The sequence below is a fragment of the Ursus maritimus genome, unplaced genomic scaffold (assembly GCF_017311325.1).
Source record: "Ursus maritimus isolate PB19 unplaced genomic scaffold, ASM1731132v1 scaffold_3, whole genome shotgun sequence".
In the NCBI taxonomy this organism is placed as follows: Eukaryota; Metazoa; Chordata; class Mammalia; order Carnivora; family Ursidae; genus Ursus; species Ursus maritimus.
Window position 1 is genome coordinate 84,891,516 of NW_024425563.1, and position 13,301 is coordinate 84,904,816.

General features: G+C 42.8%; 1 pseudogene; it reads left to right on the forward strand.

The window, feature by feature from the left end:
* The first annotated feature begins 2,020 nt into the window (after positions 1–2,020).
* The window catches only part of LOC103674715, a 150,398-nt pseudogene continuing 139,117 nt past the window's right edge, over positions 2,021–13,301 (forward strand).

Here is a 13,301-nt window from a genome sequence, read left to right on the forward strand (position 1 = left end):
CCATTGCTATTCCCTCTTATACTTTATATTGACTTGTTTCGAAACACTTATCATGTCTGTAATGGCTAAAGTTGCACGTTGGCCAAACAGCCTAGTTCCCCATGTCTTGTGGGGCATCTGGAGACCTCTGTGTTGTCACTGTTGTCCACTACCCACCCAAGACACCAGCGTAGGGTGCCACCCCTGGTGAGAAGAGGAGAGACAAGACATCCAGAGGTGTGGTGGAAGGAAAAGAATTCTATAGGAGTCACTCATGAATGTGTTGCTGGAGATTGTCTCCTTCAGTTTACACTCCATGCCTAATGGTAATTTGGAGAACATCTGAGCTTGCAAGATTGACTCCAGTCCATTCGACAAATACATGCTGAGGTCATAAGTGTACCATAGTGTGCTGGAGGAGTGAGTTCCCTCTTTGACCAGCACCCAACCTCAGATGATACCCTCAAAATCAGTATGTTCCTCTCAGCTTTCCCCAGTTAGTGGACTTGCAGGCAGAAGTGGTTTATGACTCAGAGGGCAAACGTAGTCCTGACTTTGAATGCTCCATCATTAGCCGTTCTACCCCAAAAGACAAAGTGATTTTGATGTCTCAATGATCTTTTCCATGCCTGAGAAAGGACCTCTGGGTAAATATTAAATCAGCTTGAAGAAAGGAAGGAAGGAGGGGAGGGAGTAAAAAATAAAGAAACCTTATATATAACAGAGTCATGATGTCTAAGATTTAACCCTACCAATAAATTTTCAGTCAACATTCTGGCATGACTTTAAATGAAGCCTTATGATTAGGTTAAAGCCAGCTTTGCCTTCCCATCCCTCGTCTTCTCCCTTTTAACAATAACATTATAAGAGTTGAAAACAGGGAGAATCATGACCCTCAGAGACACAGCCCAGGCTTAAGGATTTTTTTTTCTAAATTATAGATCTGCGGCAAATTCTTTTTTCTTTTATAAGACTGGTTCTAATTTCATATCTATACACTCTGGATAGCTTTGATAGGCACCTCAATATTTGAAGTTAAGTAGTGATCAATTGTCTCTTTCTAAATTTGCTGTTTTTATTTTAACCTGTAATACAGACTTGCTCATTAAAGTAAACTTTTATTTCAGGGCAAATCTGTTGTTTAAAGCCCATTAACCTACACTTGTGAACCACAAATATACCTCTGAAAATTTTTTCTCCAGCATAAATATACCAAAAGTAGTATATCTTCCTTCTGTTTAGATAGCTTCCCAACAGTGAACCCCTCTATTTCTATCCATCCTGAGGCCTCTGGTTCTTTTCCTTATGCCTTATCAGAGAAGAACAGGTACAAGTGAAATGTTAGTGTTCTTGACTTCATTCTAGTTGAAGCTCCTTGGGTCTCAGCTTCCCTACTCAGATTTGTTTTTTAAGGTACATAAAAATTTCTTTTGGCAGAGCAGACATTTACACTCTTGCTACATGTTCAGTGATTCCATTGTAAGGTCAAAGAACGCAGGGAAAATGTAACCTGTCACTTGTCCCTCAGAAAGGAGAAACATACTTGTTCTTAACATCTGGCACGGTGGATAAGAACACAGCGCCAAGAAAAATTCTGCTGAGATAAATAAATGTGAAGATTACTTGCCAAATAGGTATTGCCTCTGTAATGCCTCACAAAACATAGGACTCCCCAAACCCTACAAATTTCATTTTTTACTCTGAGTCTTAAAAGCAAGGGCTATGTCTTATTTATCTGTTGTTTCTGGTGTCGTAGATCCTGGGACATACTAAGTGCTTAATAAATTTAAGCACTTATTTTTATTGACTCAATTTGGTGAAAAAAACTGTGTAAATATTTAGTGAATGTCCCCACTTCTGTACAGGAAGTAGTTTGTCCCTTACTTTATTGATTGCAAAGGAAATAAATTTGCCTACATGTTACGCACAGATACATGTTTTAAAAGAATCACAGAGTAGTATGTTAGAACAATATACTGTAACTCTGCCGCTTTAGACCAATCAGTACACCTCTTTCAGCCTTGTTTCAACATCCGCAAAAATGTCCTGTGAATTTTGTGCCAAGCAATGGTCAAAACTGTGGCATTCAACTCACCAGACCCTTATCGTACGCCTCATGCACGTCCGGCCTAGCGATAGACACTGGGAGTTCAAAAGTGAGTGGGAGAGGCTTTGCCCCAGTCTCCCCATTAGGGAGGACATTTAGTGTTAGGTATGAGGTTATGTTTCTGTAGCCCTATCCTATTCTGGTATCTGTGGCTTCACTGTGTTGTTGCCACCTCTGTCTGAGTGAATGCCACTCCCTGACAGCGGGCTTACTCCAGCACCAGAGAAAGATGATGCCTGTGATAAGCAGAAACTGTTTCCCGAGGACAATTTGACGTATAAGGTTTCATCCATGGAGAGGCTTTAAAAAATCAGCCTTGGAAAAACATTCAAGGGTCTATTAGTATTAAATAAACAAAGGAAGACACAACTATGAAGACATGAAAAATAGGATGGATGTGAAGCAGGGACAAGAAAGATAGGAGAGATGGGAAGTTTTCTTGCTAAAGCATTCATTTTAGAGCAGCCTATTTAAAATCTCAACTCCAGAAATGGCTCTGGGGAGAAGTCCCTCCTAACAGCCAACACGATCCCTCTGGAACCCTGTGGCTTTCCAGCCATCAGCCCACGGACGCTCGGCAGGGGCTCTATTTATACACCTGGCTAATGTCTTCTTCCTGCTTTACTGCACGCCTCACATTTCGTGGGGAGGAAAATCAGTTTGGCTGAGAAGATACCATCTCCCTAACTTAGCTTGACCATGTCCCCTTTGATGATGCGAAGTGTGAATTCTGGCAGGTACCCTGCCATGCTCTCTGCAAGTCCACATGCTGTCAGAGCCCACGGCATGAGAGTGAAGACACTGTCAAGGGATCTGGAAGGCAGAGGTCAACCAGGGAGAAAGCAGCTGTGGGGTTAGAGTCAGCCCCCCCGACGAATGTTCTGACAGAGCCACTAGGCGGGCTGGCGGGAAGCGCGGGCAGGGGCGGCTGGAGACGGCCCAGGTGAGGCTGCAGCCCTCATAAAGGGGCCGCTTCTGCAAAGAAAAGCAGCTATCCCTTGCTCCAGAGAAGGTGACAAGCCCAGAAGTCACACAAGCAACCTCCTCTACCTGTTGACCTGATAGTTCCTCACAGGAGGCCGACCTTTCAGTGTCCACGTACAAAACGAACCAGAAGTCCTCTGATCATTCAGGGAGGAGAAATGCAATTGTTTGCTCTCTGGGTGCTTTGTTTCTCGTTCGCCCACACAAAAAAGAAAAAAAAAACTTTTCCTGACCTTGATAAGGGGAGTGCAAAGATCACTTGTAAATCAATGAAGCTCTCTCCAAGTCCCTTTTTTAGGAAAATTTTCTAAAAGCATGAGCAGCTGTTTGTTTTGTTTTGTTTTCTGTCTCTTATATTCTTGTGGATTTTTTTTTTTTTTTTAGAGTGGGGTTGTCACACGGTGACACACAGTTTCGGGTGTACAGCGTAGTGATCTGATAAGTCTGTACTTTATGCTACGCTCACCGCAAGCGCAGCTATGAGCCATCCCACCATACATGCTATTACATTACCTCTGACTCGATTCCCTATGCTGTACCTTCTAGTCCCATGACAGTCATTCCATAACTGGAAGCAACTGGGTGTTTTGGGTTTTTTTGTTTGTTTGTTTAGTCAACTGAGTGGCAGACTTAATATCTTCTGATGTGGGATGATAATGACCTATTGGGGATCTTTGCTGGGGATCAAGCTAAAGGAACATTGGAATACAATCACAGTGGGAGGCCATGTAGAACCGGAAATTGTGTGTGGTTCTGTAGAACCATCTAGAGAGATCTGAAGAGTGTTCCAGTGCTTGGGTCCCACCCCAGAGGTGCTAATTCACTTGGCATGAGGTGGGTCCCGGTATGAAAACTCCCCCAGAAGATTCTAACATGCAGCTGGGGTTGAGGACCAATGGGTTCACCCAATACCCTCCTTTTACAGATAAAGAAGCAAGGCCCAGAAAGGGAAAGTAAAGAGCATCTCATCAGTTTGAATTATTACCGTTAGAAATCAGTGGGTTTCACTCTGTAATGGGCTAAATGATCATTGCTGATAGAGTCCCATTGCTGCCTTTTTTAGAGAAAGAGCTCTCTGCCAGCCCCGGGAAATTGATCAGTGCCACCGCTAGCTCTGCGAACGTGGGCAAACCTCTCTAAGCCTCAGTGTCCCCACTGTAAGGACATTCCTAGAAACTGCCTTGTAGAGATTTTGTGCAAATAAGGTAATGCATGTAAACTGTCACAATCTCTGGCACATATCAGCTGTTGTTCTTTTCAGAGTTTTGCTTTTACTTGACAGACACATACGTTGTGCTTATTATGCGCCATGTTTCTGTGATGCCGAGCACATGCCCTAACCACCTCCCCCTGCCCTTTGTTCCTGCAACCCTGTGTTGTCTTAATGAAGGCCTTACTAACATCTAGAATTGCTGCCTCCACATGCTTAAATATGATTTCGTCATCTGGTAGCTTTATGAATGTTTTTATGAAGTCTGATGAGGGTTGATTGTTTGCTTGGTTGGGGGTTTGGTTTTGCGTGTCACCTGCCTACATAAGCCTGTATCTTGGGATGAGTTGGCGGGGGGAGGCGTCTCCGTTTACATTCGCTGCCCAGCAAGCTCACACTGCAGCTGGCTGTGTGCATTCAGTGACAGTTACCAAGGAGAGCCGGTGATTCCCTGATGGAAATGTGACTTGCTCCTTACAGTGTTACTTATTTTCAACCTGGCTAAGAATTACTCCATCACTGCACTGCTGGACAGATGAAGGACAAATACCCTATTGCCCTTAAAATGTCTGTTTATGGTATTTTTCAGAAGGGATGGAGGGAAAGGGATTCCGGCCATATTCTCCAACATCCCCCGAAAGTAGAATATGATCACTTCTGTTCTTTCACAGGGCGATAAAAATGTAGTGCCAGGAGGCTGGCAGTTCCCTGTGTTTGGGTCCAAATATGTCTTTATTTCCCTCACTATAAATACAGCAAATAAAGTCTACATATCAAACCAACGTAAGTAATAAAATTTTTGTTTGGAGTTGAAATAAATTGTAAGATTCTTCCCTCATTATGCAAAAAAATCCATTTTTCTCTGGCTGTTGTCTCCTGCTCTCTGACATGATCCCTTCCCTCAGCAGTTCACTCACACCCACTACGTAACACTGACAGCAAGCCTTGTCACTATTATTATTTGAATAATAACTCTCTGATAGTAACTGTCAAACTTCTATGAGCACAATATTTACCTGGAATGTTTATTTTGAATGGAATGAAGTTACCTGGGATGCTTATTTTCAATGAAATAAAATTCTGGCATCTGGAATCTTCTATTAATTAACTTTATTTTTTAAAATTAGTTTTAGGTTTACAGCAAAATTGAGGGAAAGTGCAGAGAGTTCTCACATACCCCTTTCCCTGTACACACAACCACCCCTGCCATCAACATCCCACATCAGTGTGGCCCATTTGTTATAGTCAGTGAACCAACGTTGACCCTGAAGTCCATAGTTGACGTTAGGGTTCATCCTTCGTGTTGTACATTCTCTGGGCTTTGACCATTGGAATCTTTATTTTTAATAAGCACATTTAAGTACATGTGACGCACTTGATTTGAGGACCACACCTTAAGCGACACTGCTCTAAGTCATTTGTAATCATATTAACATTAAAATTATAATGTAATAATACAGAGCCCAATGACCATAGCCAGACCAGCATCCTTGCTTTAGAGTTCCTTTTATGAATATCCTGGCAATCTTCCATGTGTAAATAGGCTCTATTCCAAAAGTTTACTTCTAGATTGGTGTTTTGGAACTCCGATCACGTTATTTTCTCATAGAAAGAATTGATGTACGCAACAAATTCTTGGACCTGCCCTTCAAAACTCATTTCATTCATAATGTTATAGGACTAAGGTTATTTTAGCAATCATATTTTAAAAGGAAGCAAGAGAAATGTAAACCCATAAGTTAGTAGACAAAAATATTTTTTAAAAATCTTTGAGAACTGGAGGTATGGTAGGATTTTCTAACAAAACTTCGAAGGACAGGCATTAAGGTAAAAAATACATATTAATTGAATTACATCAAAATAGGACTTCTGGGGGCGCCTTGGTGTCTCAGCTGGTTGGGCATCTCCTTCGGCTCAGGTGGTGATCTCGGGGTGCTGGGATTGAGCTCTGCATCGGGCTCCCTGCTCAGTGGGGAGTCTGCTTCTCCCTCTCCTTCTGCCCCTCCCCCATGCATACTCTCTTCTCTCTCTCAAATAAATAGAATTTTTAAAAAATAAGACTTCTGTTCATGAAAGACAACAAAGACAAAAACTAGGTAACAGATTGGGAGAAGTTGTTTGAAATAGTTCAAGCCAATGAGTATCTAAACTAAGGAATTCCTCCAAATTAATAAGAAGAAATTCAAATCACTTACAAAATGAGCAAAGATAATGAATAGACAATTTGTAAAAGAGGAAGCTCAAAAACTGAACTAGCATATGAAGAAATGTCCCAAATCGTTGGTAATTAGAAAAATGCAAATTAAAACAGCAGTGAGGGGCATCTGGTGGCTCAGTCAGTTAAGGATCTGCCTTAGGCTCAGGTCATGATCCCAGGACCCCGGCATTGAGCCCAGCATTGGGCAGAGAGTCTGCTTCTCCCTCTCCCTCTGCCTCTCCCCTCCATTCACGTTCTCTGTCTCTCTCTCTCTCTCTCTCTCTTTCTCTCTAATAAATAAAATCTTAAAAAAAAAAAACAGCAATGAGTTGTCAACTTAGACCTTTTAAGCTCACAGTATTTAAATAAGATAACAGGTGCGGATTTGCTTCCATGCATTGTTGTGGGAATGTGGACTGAAGCAACTGTTCTAGAGAGCAATCTAGTCCAACTGTTAAACATACCCTGTGACACGAACAGTTCTCCTCCTGGATTTATACCCAGGAGTTTCTCACTAGGGTCCTAAGGGACTGTGTCTAAGGATGTTTCCTAAAGTGTTCTTTGTGATGGGAAGTTGCAGAAAATCTGGATGTTCATTATGCAGGGATGAATAATTTGGGGTGAGTGAAAACCATACCATTACGTGGCAGGTCAGAGACAAGAGATTAGATGAACACATAGCAACATTTAATGAAAAAAGGAAACAGATAAGATAGGTAATAAAATATCATTTATGTAGATTGAAATTAGCACATACCAAACACCTATCCACATTGTACAAAAATGTATTCAAATAAAAATGTATACATTAGGGGCGCCTGGCTGGCTCAGTCAGTAGACCCTGATCTCAGGGTTGTGAGTTCACGACCCCCACTTTGGGCGTGGAGCTTACTTTAAAATAGATAGATAGATAGATAGATAGATAGATAGATAGATAGATAGATAGATAGATACATACATACATACCTTCCTACCTACCTACCTACATACATACATACATACATACAGATATATTGGTTGCCTGTGAATGGGGGAGCAGAGTGAATGGGAAATGAGGATAAGGGAATTCACCTAGACGAAGCAATAGTGCAGACATAAAGAGTGGGCTGTCGGGGCGCCTGGGTGGCACAGCGGTTAAGCGGCTGCCTTCGGCTCAGGGCGTGATCCCAGCGTTCTGGGATCGAGCCCCACATCAGGCTCCTCCGCTATGAGCCTGCTTCTTCCTCTCCCACTCCCCCTGCTTGTGTTCCCTCTCTCGCTGGCTGTCTCCCTCTGTCAAATAAATAAATAAAATCTTTAAAAAAAAAAAAAAAAAGTGGGCTGTCATCGGACTGCTAAGGTTACAACTTCAGCTCTACCGCTTACTAGCTATGGATCTTGGGCAAATCATTTGATGTCTCTTAGGCTGCTTCATACATAAAATGTAGATCATATTATCTATCTTACGGCAGCATAGTGAGGTCTAAAAGATATAATCCAAGTAATGTACTTAGCTCAGTGTTAATATATGTAATGAGTATTCATAATAGAACTCCAGCCTTATTGCAAGGACTGGTTGTGGGAACATAAAGATTTAAGGGTGGGGGTGCCTGGGTGGCTCAGTCAGTTGAGCGTCTGACTCTTGATTTCAACTCAGGTCATGATCTCAGGGTTCTGAGATCGAGCCCCCTGTCAGGTTCTGTGCTTAGCACAGAGTCTGCTTGGAATTCTCTCTTTCCCTCCCCCTGCTTGCACTCTCACTTTCTAAGTAAAATAAATAAATTGGTTTAAAAAAAAAAAGGTAGGAAATGGAGCTGGAGAGAGAAAGGAGATGGGAGAATTGAGGTAGGAACAGGATGGTGATGATTAAGTCGTCCATGTTTCCCATGAGAATCTCATAGTTGGCCTTATTCTCTTCTTCTCCCTGTTTCCTCCCCCTATTTTCTCTCCTACTTCCCAAGAACCAGAGCAAGTCCCACTCTTTGCACCCAGATGACAAAATCAGGTGCGAAAGAAGCCCAAGGAGTAGAAAAGAGGAGGACCTGGGGTGTGGGGTGAGGAGATGAGAAAGCAGGGAACATGCCATTTGATTATTGCTGTGTATAAATCATCAGTGGCTTAAGACCATCATGCATTATTCCTGACACGTCTGTGCATTACCTGGTGTTTGGAGCATCTGGATTAGATTTGTCTGGGGTGTTTCGGCTCCATACATCTCTCATCCTCTTCCTGGAACTAATAGGCTAGGATATCCTTCCGGTGGTGATGACAGAGGCACAGAGAAACCAAGTTCAACAGCAGCAAGACTTCTGAAGCCTCTTCTGTGTCCCAACTTCTAACATCCCATTGGTCAAAGTCAGTCATCCAGGGTGGGGAATTATTGCCCACCCACAGGAGGAAAGCACAGCAAAATGATAAGACAAAGAGCAAGGAGGGGTGAAGAATTGGAGCTATTGAGGCAGTCCACACAGGGAGCCACATACTTGCGCATGACAAGAGAGGGGACACAGCCTAGCTGGAAAGGCAGGACAACTGAACGTCAGGCCTAAGAAGGTCTCTCGCACATACCAGGAAATACCTGTCCACAGTATGGCGGAAGCCCCAGTGACTAGTGCAGTATTCATTTTAATACTGTCAGTTCATAACTAAGAATAGATAGGTCTTCCTATGGGCCGGGGGGTCAAGATCTCCAGATCTGTCTTGAAACAAGTAGACAACTGGATCGATAGTGCTGTTTCAGAATGTTTTTAAAAACGGAAAACTTTCAAGGTGTCTGCAGTGGTGCAGTTGGTTGAATGTCCAACTCTTGGTTTTGGCTCAGGTGGTGATCTCAGGGTTGTGAGATCAAGCCCCACATCCGGCACCACACTCAGTGTGGAGTCTGCTTAAGACTCTCTCCCTCTCTCTCTCTGCCCCTCCCCTGCTCATGCTCGCTCTCTCTTTCTCTCTCAATCAAATAAATCTTTTTTAAAAAGTGGGGGAGACTTTTTGAATTCAGAGCAAAGGTGGAGACGTTTGTTTAAGGACTGAGATTGAATTACAAGTTTCTGTAAAGTTTCTTCCTAACCTTTAAGGAACAGTATATCACCCTGCATGTTTGAAAGATTTACCATCGTAGCCTAATGTTGATGTTCATACTAACATCAACAGCTACAGTCTGGCGTATACAAAATCTAAATACAAAACTTCAGTTTCTAATGACATAGAGGATTATCCACAGGTCTTTTTTAAAAGAAAAATAAATCCTTGGTCCCAGAGTAGGGGTAGACCAGCTTAAACACCAAAAATGTGTGTTCAGATTATATTATAAACACAATAGTTTTACCTTTAAAGAAGCATTCATACCAAAGACAGACTCTAAAGACTTTTTGCTGTGTGTAAAATATCCCTTTCTCTGCTGTCAAAATTAAATTTAAATGTGCCTTTTATATTTTAAAAATATGATGTTGTTGTACTGAGTGCCCGGTACCTAGGATGGCGCCCTGCAAGCAAGGGGGAAAAAAAAGGAAGAAAGAAAGAAAGCAAAGAGCCCAATACATGAGAATCAATAAAATAGTGGTCATGGATTATGTAGCGGGGATTCTCATTTATTTCTATTTGAGTCCATTTGCTACTAGGACTGTGTCTTGCTCAGTTTGGCACCCTCGGGGCCTGGCATCAGCAGGTGCTCAATACTGATTGAAACGTAAGTAACTAGGAACTTTGTGCACTCCATCCAAAATGAAAAACCTGAAATGAACGAGTGATCAGATATTACACGTGCAATCTTACAGGCATAGATTCATTTGTCTGTACCACCTGGCCCACTCCACATGTCATTGTTTGCTTTCCACAGGGAAAATATCACCCAAACAAGCTAAAAAACAGATGCACGTAATCTGTCCTAGGAACACACACCGAGGGGCTTCTTCCTATTAGTAGAATGTTCTCAGTCTCCTGTAAAAGTTGGGTCTTAAAATAAGACTAAATATTTAAAACACAGAGTGCCAAGTTTCCTTAATCCTCGTATCTTCTTTTAAAGATTAGAGCAGGCTTATGTCGTCTTGAATAATTTAAGAGGTGCAGATATGAAATTGTCATTTGAAACATCTCAACTCAGGTAATTCCGTGAATGTTTCTCTCTGTAATATGCTTGATTGACAGATGATTTCCCAAGCTGATTTTTAAATCGAACCGAGGACAAGTAGACATCTGAGGGAATTGCTTTTTGCTGTCTTTTGTTAAGGGAAGATGGAGTGGGCTGATGCTTAAGAAACTCTCATTTCCTGAAAACTGACTTTTTAAAAATGTCTGAAAGTCTCCAAATTCTGCCTGTAAGAAAAACATAGTGGTATGGGGGAAGGGGTGATGCTGGGTGGGATGGGGGACCCTGGGCGTGGGCGTTACCAAGAAGCCCAAGTTGTGGGAGCCAGCCCCACATCTGCATTTGCGCCCAGCACAGCCTCTGCTTTGAGTTCTCATTTCCCCGCTGCTTGAGGGTGTGTGTTCTCTGGTGAAGCTGTGTGTCTGCAAGACGGGGTGTGTCTACAGGGGGGTCCACTGGCCTTTGAAAGATGACGATCAGTGTAAAGAGTCTCCTAATTCAGCAGTGACCTGCCTCACAGGCTATGTCATGAAGAGTAACGGATAAAAAATGATGGAATCCTTTGCAGCTACAAAATGCTGCAAAGATGATAGTGAGGAATAATTCCACAGAGAGCAGAGGTTTTGTAGCCAAGAAGCTACCAAGCAGGTTTTATCAGAAGACTCTTCCCTTTTCCCTGGGTCTGGCATGAGTCAGTGCAGTGAATCTGGGGGTGCCTAGAGACCCACACGGTATGACAGAAATGTCACGTGAGCCACATGTTTACATGTTCTTGTCCTATTTTTTTTTACAGTGATAATACTGTGTGGTATCCTTGAAGTTTGCAAGGATCTTGCCATCTGTGGCCACATTTTAATTTTTTTAAAGGTGAACTTGGTTTTATTAATTATGACTATATTTATCTGAACTTTCAATTTAACATGTAATCAATAGAAGAAATTATACATTTTATATTTTGCTTTTTGCATACTAAGTCTTAAAAATCTGCCATGTATTTTAAATCTGCAGTTTGTCTCAATTCAGACGAGCCACATTTCAAGTGCTCAGTGGGCACACGCAACCAGTGGCTCCTGTATAGGACAGCCCAGGCCTCAGCCGCAGACAGCTAGCTTAATACAAGATGTCTGACTTGCACTGAGAAATGTCCATGTGAAAATTCTCTAAATTTTCCACAAATACTGATGGAATCTTACTGGCTTGATTTCCCAGCTTCAGGAAGGGAAGAGGAGAAGAACCCTTGTTTTCTAAGGTCCTGTAAAAGCAGGGACTTAGGTCACCTCATTTGCTCTACAACACGTCTGTGAGGAGAGAAAATGGTCCTCATTTTGTAGAAGAGAATATCAAGATTCAGGGAGGCCAAGGACTTGCCAAGGTCACACAGCCAGCACTGGCAAAGGGAGGTAGGGGTTCAGGCTGGCCCTTCCACTCCATCATGTTCCTGCTCAGGCATCCCTGCATAGCAGGTGCTTCTTAAACCGGGGACCTTCCAAATCCTCTGGAGGTCTTATTAAAACACTGGCTGTTGGGCCCCGCACCCAGAGTCTTTGATTCAGCAAGTCAAGGTGGGGCCTCCAAGTTCCTAGGAGATGCCGATGCTGCTGGTCCAGGAATCACTTTGAAAACCTCTGCCACAGAGACTGGATTTGATGCCTTTAACGGGGTTCGGTCTGTCTGTCTGTCTTAAGCTAATAATGGTGCTTCCCTATGCTGCCAGAAACCAAACTGTGATTGATAATGTGTCCATTGTTCTCTTAGCTAAAGTTGACTACCATGTAATATGAGCTAGCAACAGGTCCCCTCGTTCTGAACCTTTTTATTCATTTATAATTAACCATTGAACATAAGTTCTTCATTGCAGGTAGGGAAGCATACACCTCTTCACTCAGTTCCTGCAGGGAACGGAAATTATACATGTGGATGTCTTGTACCATGTAAACATTGGATAGTCTTTTCTAAAGTACACGCACTTCTAAGTCATCACTACTTCCTTTTGAAAAATTCATACAGTATCTTTCATTGAAGATGCAGCCACATCATCAAGTATTTTCCCAGTGGCTTTTTTTTTTTTTCTTTTAGATTTTATTTGAGAGAGAGTGCGAGAGAGCACAAGCAGGAGGAGGGGCAGAGGGAGATGGAGAAGCAGACTTCCCGCTGAGCAGGGCTCCCAATGTGGAGCTCAATCCCAGGACCCTGGGATCATGACCTGAGCTGAAGGCAGATGCTTAACCGACTGAGCCACCCAGGCGCCCCCCAGTGGCATTTTTAAAAGGCAAATGATAGTCACTGTGCCTTTGCCACAGTTTAGAAAATTCCTATCTGAGGGGCACCTGGGTTGCTCAGTTGTTTGAGCCACCAACTCTTGATTTCGGCTCAGGTCATGATCTCATGGGTCATGGGATTGAGCCTCTAGTGGGGCTCCCTACTCAGCAAGGAGTCTGCTTGAAGATTCTGTCCCTCTGCCCCTCCCTCCTCTCTCAAATAAATAATCTTTACTGAAAGAAAGAAGAAAAATCCTGAGTCTGCAACTTAACTATATGCTAACCACCACTGCTGTGCTCAAAAAGCAAGGAATTATTTACCTCTCTACCTAACCACAAGCTCCACCACCTCTTGCTATACCGAGAGGCTTCGGAGTACTTTCAATCTTCCTAGCTGTTGACCTCTAGCCCTTTTCATTCTTGGAGGGGAGGACCTTTTCCATTCCTCTCATTTATTTTTAATGGCTTTCAGCCCTGTCTTCTACCCCAGCTCCACACCCTGC